Source organism: Trichosurus vulpecula, chromosome 1, assembly GCF_011100635.1.
Source record: "Trichosurus vulpecula isolate mTriVul1 chromosome 1, mTriVul1.pri, whole genome shotgun sequence".
NCBI lineage: Eukaryota > Metazoa > Chordata > Mammalia > Diprotodontia > Phalangeridae > Trichosurus > Trichosurus vulpecula.
Genome location: NC_050573.1, coordinates 442,622,434 through 442,644,281, shown reverse-complemented (window position 1 = coordinate 442,644,281; position 21,848 = coordinate 442,622,434).

Below are 21,848 nucleotides of genomic sequence, written 5' to 3'. Positions count from 1 at the left end.
CTGAGAGAAGAAATACAATGAAGTATATCAGAATTAGGATCAATGGAGGGAGAAAGAAAAGCAATGCAACAGACCACCTGAATTTCTAGAAAGAGGAATTAGATGAAGTTTGGGGAATAAATCACAAACCTGTGGTGGAGGGATGATACAATAGTGATGAGGGAATTCAACTATCTGGACATTAGGTGGAGCTTTTTCTCTGCCAAAGACAAAGAAGCATATGCAAAGCAAAATGTGACCTTGCCAGAATTTTATTTTTTGAGAATAAAACAAAGGGAACCAATATCCCAGACTTGATTCTAACTAACAAGGAAGGAATAACTGCTGTAACAGAAACAACAGGCATGACTGGGGCCAGTGACCATGGCTGCACAGAATTTGTCATAGGGAAGTAAAGGAAAGCCTAGCATAGTCTGACATGCACACTAGATTTTGGGACAGTATATTTCAAAGCATTCAGAGAAAAGATACGGCCTAATATTTTGCTAGGAAAGTTGGCTCAAAGGGGATTAGAAGCACTTAAAAATGAAATTCTGAAGACACAAAAAGAAATTATTTCAGGGACGAGGATTAAGGAGAGCAGCCTAGAGAGACTGATGTAGCTCTATCAGGAGCTCATCAACTAACTCAGACTTTAAAATGAGGTATATGGGAGATGAAAGCAAGGGCAAGTAACTGAGGATGAATATAAAAGAATATAAAAAATTCTAGAAGAAGAGTGTCAGGAGCTCTAAAGCCCAGAATGAGTTTTGGTTTTAGCTATGTTTGGAGCAAGCAGAAGATCTAAAAAGAATTGTTGCTTGGGGTGGGGGTGATGCTAAAAATGGAGAACAAAGAGAACCATGAAACTCTTGCTTCTGCTTTCTCTTTCAAGAACAATGATCTTTGGACCAGAAAGGACAGAACAAAAATAATTAGCAGAAAGTGGGAACCCAAGTTAAGTCAGTAAATAGTCAGATAGCATCTGGCAGTCCTTATTAAGTTAACACTATCAAGCCTTTCTAAATCCTATGGTGATAGTAGAGTTGTTATCAGAAATCTTTGAAATATCTTGGAGAATGTTACCATAGAAATAGAGAAGGGCAAATGTCCCGATTTTTTAAGATAAGGAGATAGTCTATAAACTATAGGCTTGACTATAGTTTGTAGCTTGACTTTGACTCCTGGTGGAATTCTAGAACACATTATTAAAGCGATGGTTTATGAGTACTTACATGGTTAACAAATCCTGAAAAGGTTGTAGTCCCCACAAAGAGCTAATATGGCTTATTCAAGAGTAGATCATCATGTTTAAATGCTGGCATGCTAGGACCTAAAGAAGGTAAGAACCCATGAAAAAAAAACCTTCAGGAAAGTCTAAAAATGCACCAATTAAAAAAGAAATAAGGAAATCACCTGTAGTGTCTCCTCTACCCAGCCCAGGATGCATAGAAAAAAAACAATAAAATTCTGCAGAAGCCCTGAAATAGACAAGCTAGAGTAGCAGAAAGAACAATTCAAAACATCCCCAGGGTGACTAGAGAAGAGTTCCCTGGCCCAGAGCTCAGTAGTGCAAATCCAGTGCCAGGAGAAGGGCCCTGGGCAAAGACCAGTCCTAGGTGGCCCCAGAATCCTATAGCAAAAGGATAGGCCTAGGTAGAGTCTAGCATTGGAGCAGCCCCATGCTCCTTGAAGGAGGGGGTCTAGTCTTATTCACTACACTCAGGACTAAGAAGAGACCACCCAGAACATTAAGAAATACAGGATAAATGAAAGAAAGAAAGAACGGAGGGAGGGAAGGAAGGAAGGAAGGAAGGAAGGAAGGAAGGAAGGAAGGCAGGAGTGGAGCTTAACCCAAACACAACCCCACCTCCAACCTAGACTCTGAGACTTGTTGTGAGGGGCAAACCAATGAAAACAACAAATACTATGAGGAACTACATCAAACTGAGAGATGATTGGGTATAAACCGCAGAGAAGAGAGTAATCCCACAAATTCAAGTAAAGCCTCACAGGAAAAACAATGTCTCGGCCACAAAGATTTACAAAAGTATCTAGAAGAAATGAAACAAAAGATACAAAATGTAATAGCTAGGAAGGAAAGAATGACAAGGAAAATTGAAACCTCAGAATAAATAGGGGGAAACTTCATGCAAAAACTGAATGCCCTAAAAGTTAGAAAGAGATGAACAGAAAGCACTCAATGAAGCAACAAGAAATACTAAAACATAATTAAAAATTGAAAGACAGAAGAAAACATAAGAAATATAATAACAAAAATAACTGAACAGAAGACAGGATGAGGACAGATAAAATTGTCAGACTATCTTAATAGCCAAAAGAAAAGCCTGGATACTGTATTTCCAGAAATAATAAATAAAAACTGCCCAGAACTCAAAGGACCATAGGGCAAAGCTAAAAACAAAACAAAACAAGAATCCACTGGTATCCACTAGTTACACCCTGAAAGAAACTGCAAATGAACACTCTAAAAACATCATAGCCATACCGTCATACTCATGCTTTCAAAAGTTTTTTAATAGGAGTGAGTGTTGTATTTTGTCAAAAGCTTTTTCTGCATCTATTGATATAATCATATGATTTTCATACTTTTGTTGTTGATGTAATCAATTATGTTAATAGTTTTCCTTATGTTAAACCATCCTTACATTCCTGGTATAAATCCCACTTGGTCACAACGTATAATCTTTGTAATATGTTGTTGTTGTCTCCTAGCTAGTATTTTATTTGGGATTTTTGCATCCATATTCATCAATGAAATTGGTCTATAATTTTCTTTCTTTGGTTTTGCTCTTCCTGGTTTAGGCATCAGTAACATATTTGTTTCATACAAGCAATTTGTTAGGACTCCTTCTTTGCCTATTATTCCAAATACTTATTTAACATTAGAATTAGTTGATCTTTAAATGTTTGGTATAATTAACTTGTAAATCTATCTGCTCCTGATGCTTCTTTCTTAGGAAGCTCTTTGTGGCCTGTTCAATTTCTTTTTCTAAAAGAGGTTTATTTAGATATTCCAGTTCCTCTTCTGTTAATCTAGGCAGTTTATATTTTTGGAAATATTCTTCCATTTCACATAAATTGTTGAATTTATTGGCATGTAATTGGGAAATTCAATACTAGTATATTCTGGAAATGATTTGGAAGAAGAGACATTTACATCTGCTTCACCATTGTCTAAGGACCACAGTACTTTTTCATCTGACTTGAACCTTCCATATGTGTTGTCTCCCCTAGTAAAACCTGATCTCCTTGAAAGCAGAAATTGTCTTATTTTTTTAGTTGTTGTGGTCAGAGCTTAGCCCTAAACAAATGTTTGGTTCATTCACTCATTATCACCACTACTATTTAACAGAGTGCTAGCTATAGCAATAAGAAAAGAAAGAGAAATTGAGGGAATAAGGCAAAGCAGAAATGAAACAATCAATTTTTGCAGATGATATGAGCATTTATTTAGAAACCTTAAAGAATAGGTAAGAAAATTAATCAAAACAATAAATTTAGCAAAGTTTCAGAATTTAAAATAGATTCACATTTCTTTCACATCAGCATTCCTCTATATTAACACAGAGAGAGAGAGAGAGACAGAGAGAGAGACAGAGACAGAGACAGAGACAGAGAGAGCAGGAAGCAATAGAAAGTGAAATTCCATTCCAAATAACTGTAGAAAATAGAATATATAAAGCACTCTTCAGAAATAAAGACAGACCTTAAAAAGTGGAGAAACATCAATTTGCTCGTGTTTGAGCCAATGTAATAAAATGACAATACAACCTAAATTTATTTACTCAGCACTCTACCAAATTACCAAACAAACATTTTATAGAGGGGGAACAAAAGGTCAAGAATCTAAAAAAGTAAAAATAGAGAAACAATTGGGAAGAGTGTCTATCAGTACCAGATATCGATCAATACTACAAAGCATTAATCATCAAAATAGTTTGATACTGGTTAAAAAATAGAGGGGTCATTTAGTGTAGCAGATTAGGTACATAACATATTGAAGCAGATAAATATAGTAGCATATTATTCCATAAACAAATACCCCAGTGACTGGAGGAAGGGCTCATTATTTGACAAAAATATATGGAAAAACTGGATGGCAGTCTGGCAGAAATTAAGTGGACACCAACATCTCACAACACACACCAATATAAGTTCAAAATGGATAAATGACCCACAAGTATCAAATCAGCAACAAATTAGAGGAGCAAGGAAGAAATTACCTTTCAGACATATGGCTAGGGGAAGAGTTTGTGATTAAACAATCAATGGAAAGGATCACACAAGATTAAATGGACAATTTTGATCATGTAAAATGTAAAAGGTTTTGCACAAACAAATCTGATGCAGTTAAAATTAGATAAGAAACAGGTAAGTGGGGAAAATGTTTATTCAAGATATAGAAGGAACTGATTTAAACTTATAAGAAAAGGAGCCTTTTGCCAATAAATAGTTAAATGATATAATTCATTTTCAAAGGAAGAAATCCAAGTTATCAATGAGCATATGAAAAAATGTTCCAAATCATTTGTAATTAGAGAAATGCAAATTCAAGCAATTTTGAGAGTCTCTTCACACCACTCAGATTGGATCAAAAAAGAGAAAAATGACAAACATTGGCAGGCCTGCCAGAAAACAAGTTTACTGGTGCACTGTTGGTGGGATTGTTTCTGGAAGGCAATTTGAAACCATAGTCAGTTCTACTATAACACTTGTTCTGAAAATGAAAATTTGAGGTGGGGCAGAGCCAAGATGGCGGCTAGAAAGCAGGGACTTTCGTGAGCTCCCACCCAGGTCCCTCCAAACACCTATAAAAAAATGGCTCTGAACAAACTCTAGAGATGCAGAACCCACGAAATAGCAGAGGGAAGCAGGCTCTGGCCCAGGACAGCCTGGATGGTTGTGGGGTAAGGTCTATCGCACGGAACTGGGAGCGGAGTGGAGCAGAGCCTAGCATGAGCCGTGCCTGGACCAACCAGGCAGGGAGCCAGGTGAAACAGGCCCTAGCACCCTGAATCAGTGAGCTGTGGCAGTCAACAGACTTCTCAACCCATAAACACCAAAGACAACAGAAAAGGTTAGTAGGAAAAGCTTCTTGGACAGAGTGAAAGGAGTTCGTGGTTTGGCCACCGCCCTGGGAGCAGCAGAGGTGATTGAGCTCTGATACTGCTTACAGAGCTACAGCTGCAGTTGCTTCCAGCCCCAGGCCCACCTGGTGGGAGGAAATAAGTGGCGGATCTTAGCGGGAGTGCAGAGCCAGCTTAGATCTGAGTCCGGTCCAGGTTGGCAGTTCTTGGGAAAGGAGTAGTGCTGGTGTGGCAGAGCTTGCTGTGTAGAAGTAGCTCTGAAAATAACAGCACAGCTCCTCAAGCTTGGGGCAAAGTACTCTCTACTCTATAAGCAGTCATACCCCAACAAAAAACTCAGAGGTCAAGTAAGCTGACTGGGAACATGGCCAGGCAGCAAGAAAGGACTCAGATTCAGACTCAGACTTTGGAATCTTTCTTTGGTGACAAAGAAGACCAAAACATACAGCCAGAAGAAGTCAACAAAGTCAAAGCGCTTACACGAAAAGCCTCCAAGAAAAACATGAACTGGTCTCAGGCCATGGAAGAGCTCAAAAAGGATTTGGAAAAGCAAGTTAGAGAAGTAGAGGAAAAATTGGAAAGAGAAATGAGAGTGATGCGAGAAAACCATGAAGAACAAGTCAATGACTTGCTAAAGGAGACCTCAAAAAATACTGAAGAAAATAACACCTTAAAAAATAGACTAACTCAAATGGCAGAAGAACTCCAAAAAGCCAATGAGGAGAAGAATGCCTTGAAAGGCAGAATTAGCCAAATGGAAAAGGAGGTCCAAAAGACCACTGAAGAAAATACTACCTTAAAAATTAGATTGGAGCAAGTGGAAGCTAGTGACTTTAGGAGAAATCAAGATATTATCAAACAGAACCAAAAGAATGAAAAAATGGAAGACAATGTGAAATATCTCATTGGAAAAAACCACTGACCTGGAAAATAGATCCAGGAGAGATAATTTAAAAATTATTGGACTACCTGAAAGCCATGATCAAAAAGCCTAGATATCATCTTTCAAGAAATTATCAAGGAGAACTGCGCTGATATCCTAGAGCCAGAGGGTAAAATAGAAATTGAAAGAATCCACAGATCACCTCCTCAAAAAGATCCCAAAAAGAAAACTCCTAGGAATATTGTTGCCAAATTCCAGAGCTCCCAGATCAAAGAGAAAATACTGCAAGCAGCCAGAAAGAAACAATTCAAGTATTGTGGAAACACAATCAGGATAACACAAGATCTAGCAGCTTCTACATTAAGGGATCGAAGGGCTTGGAATATGATATTCCAGAGGTCCATGGAGCTAGGATTAAAACCTAGAATCACCTACCCAGAAAAACTGAGTATCACGCTCCAAGGCAAAATATAGATTTTCAATAAAATAGAGGACTTTCAAGCTTTCTCAGTGAAAAGACCAGAGTTGAATAGAAAATTTGACTTTCAAACACAAGAATCAAGAGAAGCATGAGAAGTTAAACAAGAAAGAGAAATAATAAGGGACTTACTAAAGTTGAACTGTTTGGTTTACAATCCTACATGGAAAGATGATGTGTATAATTCATGAGACCTCAGTATTAGGGTAGCTGAAGGGAATATACATATGTATACAGAGAGAGAGAGAAAGAAAGAGGGGGGGCACAGTGTGAGTTGAATATGAAGGGATGATATCTAAAAAAATAAAATCAAATTAGGGGATGAGAGAGGAATATACTGAGAGAGGGAGAAAGGGAGAGATAGAATGGGGTAAATTATCTCGCATAAAAGTGGCAAGAAAAATCAGTTCTGTAGGAAGGGAAGAGGGGGCAGGTGAGGGGGAATGAGTGAATCTTGCTCTCATTGGATTTGACCTGAGGAGGGAATAACATACACACTCAATTGGGTATCTTACCCCACAGGAAAGAAGGAGGAAGGAGATTAAAAAAGGAGGGGATGATAGAAGGGAGGGCAGATAGGGGGAGGAGGTAATCAAAAACAAACACTTTCTAAAAGGTACAGGGTCGAGGGAGAAAATTGAATAAAGGGGGATAGTATAGGAAGGAGCAAATTATAGTCTTTCACAACATGAGTATTGTAGAAGGGTTTTACATAATTATACACATGTGGCCTATGTTGAATTGCTTGCCTTCTTAGGGAGGGTGGGTGGAGAGGGAAGAGGGGAGAGAATTTGGAACTCAAAGTTTTAAAAACAGATGTTCAAAAAAAAAGTTTTTGCATGCAACTAGGAAATAAGATATACCGGCAATGGGGCATAGAAATGTATCTTGCCCTACAAGAAAGTAAAGGAAAAGGGGATGGGGGCAGGGAAATGGGGTGACAGAAGGAAGGGCTGACTGGGAAATGGGGCAACCAGAATATATGCCATCTTGGATTGGGGGGAGGGTAGAAATGGGGAGAAAATTTGTAATTCAAACTCTTGTGAAAATAAATGCTGAAAACCAAAAATATTAAATAAATTTGAAAATTTGATCCAACTTCATATATTATGGAATAATAACTCAAGCATAAAATGAATTTTGCATTTTCTTACATCCTTTTTTCATCTATGAAAGACAGCAAGAAGATAATAAGCCACAGCCATCCACATCTGGAATTACAACTTTCTATCCATTTTTAGATAATCTTCCTTTCACATCTTTACAATAACTCACAAACTACAACTCTTCCCATAGTCACTTCCACAAGCAAACTTCAGGTCTTTTTCAAGGTAAAGTGCCACACTCATTGTGTGTGTGTGTGTGTGTGTGTGTGTGTGTGTGTGTGTGTGTGTGTATTCTGGTACAATAGGAGCTGTGGGGTGAGGGGGTATTTGTCAGCACCTATGTAATTCCACCCTTCCCACCTCCCCCTCCAACCAAGCACCTAAACCCCAGAGCTTCAAGCTGCCCTCTTGCCTCTGTGTTTGAACTTCACCAATTCATCCCCCTGGGAAATTGGGGCTCAAACAGAACAATAGCTGGGGACACTGCCACTATTATCTATGGTACTTATGTAATTCTTAACCATGTAACATGTATAAAACTATGTTTACTGTTTTTATTAGGTTCCTATCTTTTTCTTAATGTGTCACTGGCAAAATTTTTATTTTTATGCCCCAATCCCATTTTCCCATAAAGCTTATGAATTTTATTACACAATTTTACATAGTATTGACTTTTAGGAACTTATATGTCAAATTATAGCAGAACTGACTGTATTTCCAAAAGTTACCAAAGTGTGGATACCCTTTGACCCAGCTATGCTACTCCTATATCCCAAAGAAATGAAAGAGGAAAGGACACATACATACAAAAAGATGAATAGCAGCTCTTTGTTCGTAGTAGCCTCAAACTGGAACCTAAGGAGGTGCCCTCTGACTAGGGACTGGCTAAATAAATTGTGGTATATGAATGTAATGGAATATTATCGTGTCACAAGAAATTATAAAATGATCCGTTTCAGAGGAAATTGGTAAGACCTCTATGAACTGATCAGAGTGAAGTGAGCAGAACTAGGAGAACAATTCATATAATGACAAATATTATAAAGTAAATAAACTTTGGAAAACTTTAGAGCTATGATCAATTCATTGACAAGCCATGAGTCTAAAGTATTGTATATGAAACAAACCACTCACCTCTTGTCAGAGAGGTGATGGATTTAAGACGAAAAAATAAACATACATTTTAAGCCATGGCCAACATGGGAATTTATTTTGCTGGACTATGCACATTTCTATGAAGCTGTTGTGTCTTAAATCAATACTGTGGGGGAAGAGTGTCAGTGGGAAGGAGAGATAATAATTGATAAAAAAAATCATGCCACCACCTCCTTTTCTCTGAAGAAGGGACCATGGGTAGGGAACAGTGTATATAATAGACTTTTTCGATGTGTTGTTTAGTTTTGCTGAATTGTTTTTCTCTTTTTTACTCATTATAAAGGACAGTTCTTTGGGGGTGGGGGGTGGAACATTGAGAATTGTAGGTGGTGTAAAAACAAACTATATCTGCAAAAAGGTGTTTTTAAAATAAAAGTTCATGGCAGATTACTTTTCCTTTTTAACTGGGTAATCTGGTAGATAAAGTGAATATTATATGGTTTAACCTTTAGCAAAGCATTTGAAAAAGTCTCATGCTACTCTTGTAAATAAGGTGGCTGAGACATGGACTAGGCAAAAGGTAAATCAGGAACTTGCTCAATGACCACACGTCCAAATTAGTCAATTAATAGTTCAGTGCTCACTTAGAGGAAAAGCTGGAGGCCCCTAGGGATCCATATGTGGTCCTGTACCGTTCATTATTTTCATCAGTGTCTTTGGAGGTAGCCATCAAGACAGTCTTGCCAAATACACAGACAACATGAAACCGGGAGAAAGCTAACCTGCTGGATCACGCAATTAGAATGTGCAAAAACAAACAAACAAAAAAATCCCCAAAAAACCCTCCTGACAGGCTGAAAGGATGGGCTGAGTCAAATTGGATGAAATTTATATTTGTAAATACAAAATCTTGCATTTGGGTCCGAACAATGTACTTCGCGAATACAAAGAGGGGAAGTATGAGCAGACCTACGTATAACTGAGCAAGGTGGGGGGTCATTCATGGCGTGTTTTTCCCCCCTAGCTGGGAAAGAAATACGGTTCCATTGTCTTTGTGATCAGGCCTTGTCCACCCCCGCCCTCTTTTGGGTATCACCAAAGACCAAGGATCCCGTCTCCATGGCGACCGCAGCGCACTCCTTGAAGACGGTGGCGGCCGAGGGTCATACCGCAGTCCCTCCCACTAAAGGCGACTGAGCCCGCAGAGCGGCGAGGCCCCTTTAAGGGGTCACGTGACGATACCGCATTCCTCCTTTCCTGTCCTGATCCTCCATATCCTCCGCAGATTTTGGCCAGAGAGGACGTTTCTGCTGCTGTGGACAGCAAAAGCGGCTGCTACCGGAGGCGCCCCGACAGGCAGCCGCGGCGGGCGGGGGGGGGGGGGGATAGAAATTGGAGGTGACTCCCCCCCCCCCGCCCGGGTCTCTTTTAACCACCTCGGTTTCGAGGAGGGGAGGCGGCGTCCATCCGCAGAATCTAGAGCCGCCAGGGGCTGATGCTGCTTCTGCCGCTTCTTGCTGTTGTTGCTGCCGCTGCTGCTAGTGCCACACGTCGCATCGTAAGGCGCCCGGGCCCCCTCCCCCCATCCTGCCCCGGCCTCCCCATCCTTCCTGGGCATCCCCTCCCCCCATTCTACCGGGGCCTTCCCCACCCACCCCCGACCTCGTGGCCGGGCCCAGCTCCGAGGAGGCCCCATCGCCCTCGGAACTCCTGGGATTGCGGCTGAAGCACATTTCGCCGCCGAGGATGCTGCAGAGGAGGCAGCCGTGGGGGTGGGGGTGACTCCTCTCGGGCTCGCCCATCTCCTGGAAGGCCCTTGGAAGGTCCGTCAGTGCCCTGAGCTGCGGGGCTGTCGCAGCTGTCACCCACGCGGTCGGGCCTTTCTTCCCCTCCCTCCCCACCACCAAGCTCGCTGTACGGTCGCCCCCCGCCCCTGAAAGCCTGCTCCTGCGCCCCAGCTCTCGCGCAGCCACACCCCGCCCCAGCTTTTGTTCTTCCCTGGACCCAGCCTCGGCGATCGTTCCTTGCTGTTCCTTAGGAGATGCGCTGAAGCGAGAGGATTTCACCGCCTACAGCCCATTGTTTGGTCACCAGCCAGCGCCTTCCCTAACGTGGAGAACCCCTGCCCTCCCTGGTACCGTCTGCAGGGATCTGGGTGCAGCTGCCACCTTGATGTAGAAATCGAGAGCTGGTTCTCTCCCGTGTAGACCAGGAAAATCTGAGAGAGGGAAAGCTGAATGACACCTGCGCCACAGCCAGCTTGGACCTGATTCCTTTCCTTGCCCAAGAAACACTGGCCAAGATGAGATCGTGGGCAGGTGCTGAGCAAGCTCAAGTCAAGAGGGATACCCGATATGGTCCACATTCAGGGGCGTGTGGCTTTCCAGAGTGGACTGAGATGTGTCTGTAGTATCCAAGGGATTGGGCCAAAGCTCCTGAGGGAGGCAGAGAAGTCCTGCCTTTTTGGCTCCCACCAATATTCCCAGAGATCCATGATGACCTGGAGCCCAAATCCCATTCTGGGCCATGCACTTCTCTTTGGAGCCCCAACACGCAATCTGATTGGCTTCAGCTGGAATGATTTCATAGCCTACTTGTACTGACTGACTAATTACAGTCCCTATGGCCCTGTCCTGACACCCAGGTTCAAGCTTGTCAATCACTTTTACTCAGAGTCTAGCAGAAGAAGCTGGTTAACCATGGATGGGCTGGAAATCCTCACCTCTCTGTCTGCTTTCTTCAGTTTCTCACCTATCATGGCTCCCAGCAACTCCTTCATGTTACCAGTATATAAGTAGGGAGCCCACCAAAGGCAGCCTCCTGATGCCTCACACAACCCTCTCCCCTCCACATGTGACTCAACATCATTTCCAGATCCCGATCTTCAATCATCCTGCTGGAATCCTCTTCATCTGCTGTGCAGCCTTCTTTCCAGGCTTCTGGATGGGACTGGTCTCATCTTTTTGTTCTTCTCTGTTCTCTGCAGACTGCACAGGATCCTTATCCTAAAGTCCATGGACCAACTTAATGACTAAAAGGAAAGCACTCTCTGTGCCCCTGATGGAGTAACCCTGCAGAAGGGTTGTAGATTGTTAGGTTTCTACTTTCCTTCCTTCCCCTCCGAAGAGCTACCAGGAGACTCTTCTATCCCTTTGTCCTTTCTTAGTATCTAGTTTCCCATGTGTGTTACCCTACCTATCTCTTCCCCATTCCCACTTAATTCAATTCAGCAAGTATTAAGTGCTTATTGTATGTCCAGTGCTGGAGACACAAAGGAAAAATGAAAGCCCCTGCCTTCAGGGAGCTGGATGTTGTTTTATTTTTTCCCTTCTTCCTTGTTCATAGTGAGAATATGTAAGAAAGGTTTATAGATTATAACTGCAAGGAACCTTATGGTCCATCTAGTCAAATCTCCTCATCTTACAGATAGGGAAACTGAGACCCAAAAAAGTAGAGTGATTTTTCCAAGGTCATATGCAATTAGAAGTGATGGGCAAAATTAGGGTTGGAACCAAGGTCTTCCTCCTCCCAAGTTCAATAATTTTTTTTAACTGTGCCACACTGGGTCTAATTCCCAGCCACTGCCCATGACAGAAACTCCCCAGTGGAAAACTGGAAAGCAAAGGAGAATGTGGAGAGAGCTAAACTCTGGTCTGAAAGAATAACTAGGGGTAGCCCTTTCCAGGAAGGAGCTCTCCCTCCATGGCCCCAAGTGGTATTTAGAAGGGAGGCAGCCTCGTAGCCCCTACTGCAGTGATGCTTCCCATAACCCCCAATTCTCTTTCAGTGAGGTATATATATTCATTCTATATATATATAAATATTTTTTTTGAGCGAAGAAGGGCCACCAAAGCTCCTCTGACCCCTTCCATTTTCCTCCTTGCCATCTGCCTACCCTTAATTGGTCCCAAATGCCCTCTGTTAGTAGGTAATGGATTCCTTCTTTTTGGAGGTCTTTAAGCAAAGACTTGATTTTCATTTGTTGGATATAGTGTACTTGGGGTTTTTGTTAAAGTTATAGGTTGAACTAGATGCCCATAAGTGGTCTTCTATCTAAGATTCCATGCTTCTGTATTTGATAATATCAGCAGTGTCAGTTGTATAGACCATGGTCAGATATCCTCTGCTTGCTTCCAGTAGACCACATAAGTATGGGTTGGGAGTCCAGCTTTGGCCCATATGTGATTCATTGAGGAAGGATTTGGATTGTTGATGACTATTTTCCATCAGCTCTGTATTTTTACTTTCTGTGTACTAATTTATACATGTAATCTCAGACAGAGACAGGGATTGTTTTTTGCTATTTCATTGTATCCCTAGCACTTAGCATAGTGCCTGACACATAGTGAGGACTTAATAAGTACTTGCTGATTGATTTTAAAAATCCCCTAATTTCTACTGAGCCAGAAGAGCTCAGTAGACGACAGTACACAAGGGCTTTCTTCCCTCCCAGCTGTGAATCATCTAGACTTGGTTCCAGCTGGGTCCCCAGAGTTGGGTGGGAGAAGGGGCAATTGTCCTGAATCCCACCTGGCCCCCATGCGGCCATGAAGATGTGGCCGTCCTTTATTTTCTGTGTCTGTTCTTTCCAGATCTTAGGCAAACAAGTATCTCATAGTGCATGCATCCAAGACTAGCATTGGCCTTGTAAATCCAAAAGGTCTGAAGGTCCCTTGAGGCCTACAAGTGTAACAGCTATGGTGACCCCCAAAGCAACAGTGACTAATGGCAGAGGAAGTTTCTGTATCAGACAATATAGCCACTGACAAAAGAACTGGCCCATGTTATCAGCAAAGGAATGCCAGGAGGGGTTACCCAGTGCAGTGCCAGGATGAAATTTAAAATGCATTATTTGTAGTCTTGCAAAACTGTTATGATGATGCTTAAACATTAGCCTCCCAGCTTATTGTAACTACAGTTATAAGTTAAATTACTGGATTCTGTTAAATTTCTTAATTCTGTTAGTGTATTGTGACTGTTTCATGTTTAGCATCTCCGTGTAAGAATAAACCACCACTTCTCTTTAAAAAAAATGTCAGTTTGTGACATGGTCGGCAAAAGTAATAATGCTGTCTTTGGTTGCTTTGAAAAATGGTGTGCAGAATAAGGACAGATCACATCTTTCATACTGTATTCAGTTCTGGGAACCATATCTTAGTAAGAACATAGAACATAGGTTGGTGAATGTCCAGCAGAGAGCAACTAAGATTGTGAGAGGACTAGGGAACATGCTGTATGAGAATCACTTGGGAGGAACCGAGGATGTTTAGCTTAGAGAAGAGAAATCTTGGGGAAAATATGATAGCAGTCTTCAAGTATTTGAAGATCTATCCTGTGGAAGATAGCTTCTACTTAGCTCCAGAAATAGTGGGTGGAAGTTACAAAGGCACCTTTAAGCTAGATGAAAGGGAAAACTTCCTAACAGAGCTATACAAAAGGGGTATGGGGGGGGGGAGGCAGCTAGGTGGTGCAGTGAATAGAGTGGAGTCGGGAGGACCTGAGTTCAAATCCAACCTCACACTTGACACTAGCTGTGTGACCTTGGGCAAGTCACTTCAGCCCAATTGCCCTGCCTTCCCCCCTCCCCCAAAAAAAGGGATACAAGCATGCATCAGGAGGCTGTATTTGCCACATCATCTACCTCCACAATATGTCACCCATCCTTTCCCTTGTCTGCACTCATGAGAATACCATCTTCATTCAGGCCCTTATCACCTCCTGCCAGGAGTATTAACAAGAAGCTCCTAATTAATCTCTCAGCTTGCACTCATTTTCCAATATATCTACAAATCTGCCAAATTGATATTCCTTAAACATCAATAGTCCGACCATCTTACTCTCTTGCTTATAAAGTCTAGCAGCTCTCTTGCCTCCAGGACAAAATACAAACTACTATTCAGCACCTAAGGCCCTTCATAATCTCGCTCCAAACTGCTTTTTAGGACTTACTGTACATTACTTTCCTTCATACATTCTACATCTAGCCAAACTCTATTTTTTTTTCTCCGTACATGAGATTCTGTTACCCCATATCTAAAAGGGACTCCCTTCTCACCTCCACCTTTTAGAGTCCCAAGCCTCCTTCAAAACTCAGCTCAAATAGGGAACCTATATGGATGCCCCCAGTTGCTACTATCCTTTGCCAGAAATTATTGCCATTTTTTTTGTATTTAATTGATGACATGCATGGTTTTTCCTCTCTTCCCCATTAAAATATAAGTTCTTGAGGTCAGGAACTATTTCATTTTTGTCTTTGTATTCCCAGCACCTACCACAGTGCCTGGCATATAGGTGCTTACTGTTCGGTTAGTTGAATTAGCTCCTTCCCATAGGCTTCAAGCAGAGTTTGGACAGCCATTTGTTTGGGATATTGAGTAAGAAAAGATAATCTCTGAGACTCCTTCCCCATTTGAGAGTCTAGTTCAAGTTGTGAGCTGGTGTCATTTAAGAGTCTGATACTGGGAATCTGAAAAGAACAAAATTCGGAGTAGATTCAGTGATTGCGAAGTGAAAAATGAGTTAGTGGTTGTCCCTATGATGAGTGTGGAACTGATGTTCCCCAGCTGTGCATTAAGCACTGAACCCCATTCTCAATCACCACTCCCCTACCACACATACACAGCATATTTACCAGCACAGAAGGGCAGTGATGAGAAACTTGGACCAAAAATCAAAAAGTGTTTATTAAGTTTCTACTATGTGCCAGTCACACTGCTAGAAACTGAACATACAAAGAAAGAAAGGAAATAGGCCCTGCTCTCAAGAAGCTTTCATTCTACAGAGGAACACAATTTGTATATGAGTATATAAAAAATAAATGCATATGTAAAGTGTGAATGTTCAAGTAAGATATATATGGCCATATGGGTTGTTTAAACATATTGATATGCTAACCATGTAAACATAGTTCTCAGGTGACAAAGATAGATATCTCTGGAATCTGGCTGACTCTATTCCAAGGGTGACTGGCATTTCTATCTTGAGGGGAGTAGGGGAAGGGTTATAGCCAAGCATTTGCTGCTTCCTTGCCTAAACCCCAAAGGGATACAGGGCTAGAAGTATATCTTTCCTCCTCTAAATATTGCTGGCGTAGGGGTACAATTTTGGTTTAGCACCCAGTCAAATCCGTAGCTCATGAGACATCATGTTTTAAGTTTTACTACCCAGCCAAAGGATACATTACTTCAAAGCAAAAGACTTTTAATCAAAAACTGTAGCAAATAACATAAGAAAAGATCCACCTATATACACGTATAACCATGGGTTTCTCTATATGTATGAGAATACATACAAATAGAGAGCACATTTAGCCAAAAAACACATGGAAGGCATTTTTTTTAAGGAATGCACATGGCCAAGGAATATGCATGAACACTATAGGAACCCGTATGACCAAAATGGACAAATAGAATACATAAATATCAGGCATCCATGTGACAAGGTACATGCATGTAGACCAATTTAGCATCTGATGCTGCAGAACTACTGATATTCTCTGGTGATGACATTATGCTGCTCTCTTCTGGGTGTCAAACCTGTATCCTTTGCCCCATTGTATCTGCTTTACTTCTTTGCTAGTCTTGTGGTCATCTCTGCTTCCATGTACTGAGGTACAGAATGGGAGGGTGCTGGGCAGGATGAATACGAAATAAGACCATAAAAAATGAGATTGATTATAGTATAACAGACAGGAAACTATTCACTGCATGACCAACCACAATTCAAGAATACTGATGATGAAGCATGCCATATTGCTTGTGTCAGACAGGTGATGGATTCAAGATGTAAATGAGACATACGTTTTGGATATGACTGATGTGGGAATTTGTTTTATCTGATTATGCATATTACAAAGATTTTGTTTTCCTTTTCTTTTTTTTCCAATTTGGGTAATGGAAGTAGGACAGAGAGAGAATTAGTGCTTGCTATTGGAAAAAAGTATTCTAAAAGTTCTTTTAAAAAAAAGAAATTACTCATAGCTTATTTGGCAGTCATTTTTTAAATCAGCTGATTGTATGGGAAACCACCAACTTATTAGAGAAACAGTCAAAATTAGTACAAAGCTAGAGGAAAGAATAAAAATGGGAGTTAGGGAATGCACTTAAAACAATCCCAACTATAATGTCAAAAATAGAATATAAATATAAGAAAAACATATTGATTATAGTAATTTCATGTCCAAATGGAACCCCTGAAAAAATTCCAGGATGGCAGGCAGGGTGGGAAATGTTGGGGAGTGGTAACGACCAGCATGGCACTTCAGCACTCAGACCTAAAAACCCAGGCCAGACGCTCTGCATGGGATGACACTGTAGAGGGCCTGGAAGATCCAGTGCTCAAAATCTGAAAGATCAGAGGCACTAAACTCTAGAACAGGGATGGGGAACAGTCTTTTACAATTTGGATTCAATCAAAACGTGCCACTTAAGGATCTAGAAGGCCACATGTGGCTTTAGGGCTGCAGGTTCCCCACCCCTGCTCTAGAAGGTGGAGGTCACAGGAAGAACATAACTGATCTAGAATTAGACCACCTTCCCCACCCAAAAGTACAACAGGGGTGGAGTCTGGCCCTAGCATAAAGACCCAAATCAAAAAGTAAAGAAACAGATAAGGAAATGAAGAGATCAGGGAACTATATGCTTTTAGGGGTGCTTGAGACCCCAAAATACCAGCATGCCGTGTCCTGCTTGAAAGAATTTGGCTCAAGCCTTCTCACAGCCAAAGAGAGACAAAATTTATCATGGATTCGCCATAATGGGTTGTCTTAAGAAATCTCACCCTTTGTGATTCTCATTTTCACAAGCAGGCCAGATTCCATACACACAAAGATTGTAGGAAGAATCTAGGGTGGTCCTGGGGTGATGGGAGGAAGGGTTTAGGGAGGGTCTTGAGGAGGAGTCTAAGGAGGAGCTTGATGGGACTGGGATGAGGTCAGATTCCAGGAAAACAAGGGAATGGATTAAGGGTGGGAAGTAGCTGAAGGCTACCTGGAGATAACAGACAATGTAGGGCTAGGCTAGTTTAGGGGTAACAGGCTTGGGAATAGACACTTTGACAAGATCGAGGATGGAAACTAGCCAGATAATGGAGGGCTAGGCTAGGTTAGAGTAACCTAGCCTAGAGATTTGGGCCTAGCAATAATGAAAGGCTTATGGCTTCAGGCAAACACCTCATCTAGTAGGAAGATTCAAGAGGAGTTCAAGAGAGGTCCCACAGTCTAAACCTCATCATTCCCCCCTCAAACAAATGGGACCCAAATTCTTTGGGGGTTAAGGGCCAAGGTCTCAGCTTCTGAAATTTCTTCCTGCTGGCAAGAGATGTAGAGCTGCCCCTGCCCGATGGGTCCAGTTCAGGGAGTACCTGGTCTGAGCAGTCATCTGGAAGTTGATGGCTTGGGGCCTGGAGGAGCCAAACCTGGCAAGGGGGTTAATCAAACAAGCACCAAACAAGCAGTATAGGAGTATGAAGAATTGACAATTTCCCTGGCATAAAAGACAATTTCCCTGAAGGGAATTAAAGATGACTGTTTCATACCTAGCTCTCCTAACCACTTGTTCTGTGTACCACACTACTTTGGGGTTCAGGAGTGTGTAGCATACCCAAAGAATTAGGTCAGAGATATCTAAAAACAATACTTGATATTTGGGGAGCCTGTGGCTAGCCAGCCACTGGTGGCCCTCTGCTTCCAGGATGCTCTGAACTCGATGGGGAGTCAGAACTTCTAGTGGCTGGTCAACTAAAAGTTTAGAAGCTTTCTCAATTAGAGTGACTGTAGCAGCCATGGAGTCTAATTGTTTTGAAAAATAGGCAACAAGGCTAGGGTCAGGTCCTAAATGAAAACATGAACGAGTACCGAAAATTACTGTAGATCTTGAAAGACCCTAAAACAAGGGCTCTTAACCTTTTTTGTATCATGGACCCCTTTTCAGGATAATGTTTTTAAATGCATAAAATAAAATACATAGGGTTACAAAGGAAACCAATTATACTCAAATACAGTTAAATGATTTGATAGGTATATGTATACAGTTAAGTAAAAAGTTAATGATCCCCTGGTTAGGAACTTCTGCTCTAAAAGGATTGAGTTACTCTGTAACAACTAGACAGATCCAAAGGGGAAAAAAAATGGACTTTCCACAAAGACTATAGAAGAACTGAACAAAAAATGAAAAATGAAAGCTCTGGCATAAAGAATTAGAGAATAAGTGACTTAGAAGAGAAGGTTGCAAACCTTTCCCAATCATTGGTCTCACTGAAAACTAGAAGGGACCAAATAGAAATCAATGACTATGATGCAACAAAAGTTAAAATTAAAAAGTGTAAAATTGAAGAAAATGGAAGATATGTGATATCAAAAACAACTTACCTGAAAAAAGATAATTTAAAAATCACTGGATTGCTTCAAAATAATAATAATAACAACTAGCATTCATATAGAACCTGTGTGCTAGACACTGCCCTGAGTGCTTTACAAATATCTCAGTTTATTTCACAATAAAACCCTGTGAGATAGGTGCTATTATTCTTATTCTAACTTTTATTTATGCACCTATCTTATCCTCCTACTTAAACTCCTTGAAGGCAGGGACTGGAACATTTTTCTTTTATCTCCCTTAGAACTTTTCATAATGACTGGCACTTACTGGAAGCTTAATGAATGCTTGTTGAACTAAACTGGAGGACACAGATGTTACCCTTGATGAATTCACATGATGAGCAAAGCCCATTAGACTGGAGACTATGGCCTCTGGTGCATCTGTCTTAGAGCTTGCCTTGCAGATAAATAGAGCATTTATTAAGTGCACATTACGTGCCGGATACTGTGCTAAGCGCTTAGCAATAAAATACAAGAAAATAAGATGGTCCCCACTCTCAAGGAGCACACACTCTAAAAGGGGAAGACAAAACATGAAAGAGATTTGAAAAGGTTGAGGGGGAGAAAGGGCACAAGGGCTGCTCTGGAAAGTAAGCTGAGCCTGGGAGTGAAGCGAGAGTATCAGTAATATATACATAATCACTGGCATGTGAATCTCTTCACAGCAGACCCTTCCTGCCTTTCCAGCCTTACACATTACTACCCTTCACACATTCTATCATCCAGCCAGACCAGCTTTCTTGAAATACTCAATACAGTTATCCCTTCCACATTAAGGGGATTAGGCCCTCCCCCCCACCCCATCCTATCCCCACAATCTGGAAAATTTGCAAAAAAAAATAAATTTGGCCTTTCATACCAAAGAAGAAGTCTTAATTATTATTGTATTAAAAGATAAAAATACATTGATATTATACAATCCTATACATGCATTTTCTGCATTTCTGAGTTTCTTAATGTTTTTTGCTTCATCTGCTGGCCTTTACCTGTCATCTACGGCTTCCACAAAGTTCCCCCAAAGTTTCCATTTAATTTCTTATGCCAGCCCTCAAAACCACAATATATCAAAACCACGATGGGGAAAGCTGTGATGTGGAAAGGATAACTGTATTCCATCACCAGTCTCTGTCCCTTTGTTGGCTGTCCCCCAGGCCTACAATGCCCTTCCTTCTCACCTCTATCTCTTGGAATCCCTTCAGTACTTCAGGTGCTACCTTCTGTAGCAGGCCTTTCCTCTTAGCTAGTACCTCTCCCCCAAATTACATTGTGTCTGCTGTAAATCTATGTGCATGTCTATCCCATTAGAATTTAAGCGTCTGGAGAATAGGGATTGATTTGTCTTTGTCTTTGTATCCCCAGCTTCTAGCGGAATGCATGCCAAGCAGGCCTTTGATAAACACTTGGTTGACTGGTTTCAGTGGTTCTCAAATGTTTTGGTCTCAGCATTCCTTTAGATACTTAAAAATTATTGAAGATCACACCCTCACCCACCCAAGAGCTTTTGTAGATAGACATATTAATATTTACTGTATTAGAAATCAAAATATCTAGTATTATTATGAAAATAGTTTTGACCTTGGGCCTCCTGAAAGGCTCTTGGGGACCCTCAGGGTCCCTAGACCATACTTTGAGAGCCATAAATAAAAGTTTGTGGAAATGAATTGAAGCCTTGTTTAATTTTGTTCCAGAGAACAGATTCTTATTTAATTCAACCTGGCCTCCTGAACATTGCTATAATTGATGGTATAGGTGTCTCCAATATATTTATACACAATATACAGTGTATAAACAATATAAAATAATGCCAGTAACAAATGTAACAAATGCACATCCTTGGTGCACACCACCAACACACTAACAAGACAATAAGAAGAAAAGTTTCCTTTGTTGAAAATAGATTTCAATCCTGTGAAACTGTCTCAAAGCCCTTAGCAAAATCTCCTTCCCTTCACTGTAGAGGTTTGGGGAGGGAGGGTGGAAAGGCGAGGAAAAGGCTTTGGGTGTAGAATATTGCATATACTGTTAAAGTTGATGTGTTAATTAGTTTTGTCAAAATGTTTTTTCCCCCTCTAAAAAAATCTTAACTACAAGGGATGGCATTTGGAGTAGAGGAAGGGTTTTGAGTTATATTTCTGAGTTTCTGTCATCTTTCTTGGCCCCTGTCCTGGTTTTCCCACTCTTCTTCAGACCATTGGCTATTTAGTATCATCTCACCACCTAACTGCCTCCTAGCTAGATTAGAGATTTAGCCATTTACATGAATACAGAGGTAGGCAGGGTGTTTCACAGTAGATCATCTTTCAAAAAATAACTTTGTGCAAGATAGTAGAGGAAATGCAATGATAAATAAGACAAAGTCTCTACTCTCAAAGAATGTACAGTCTAGTACATTCTAATACATATAGACATCATAGTCTTTGTTCCCCACAATAATGTACAAATTCTCTTTCTACCACCATCATCCAGTCACCTAAGTTTATAACTTTAGACTCATTCTCAGCTCTTCTCATAGCCCTTACCATCCATATCCAAAATGAATTGCCAAGTTTTGCTGATTTTTCCTTCTCTCAAGTCCATTCTCTCTCCACTCACACTTCTACTACTCTAGAGTAGGACCTCATAACCTCTTACCTGTACCACTCTATACTGCAAGTTGGTTCACTTGCTTTCATACTGTCCCATTCCAATCTCTTTTGTTTTCTTGAGAGAAATGTTTTATCTTGTGTAGGACAGTGTCCCCTTCCCCAAATTAAATTTAGAGGCTTCTCAAGGTAGAAAGTAGAAAGGAATTATATTGCTTTCTCATGAGAAAGGACACCAC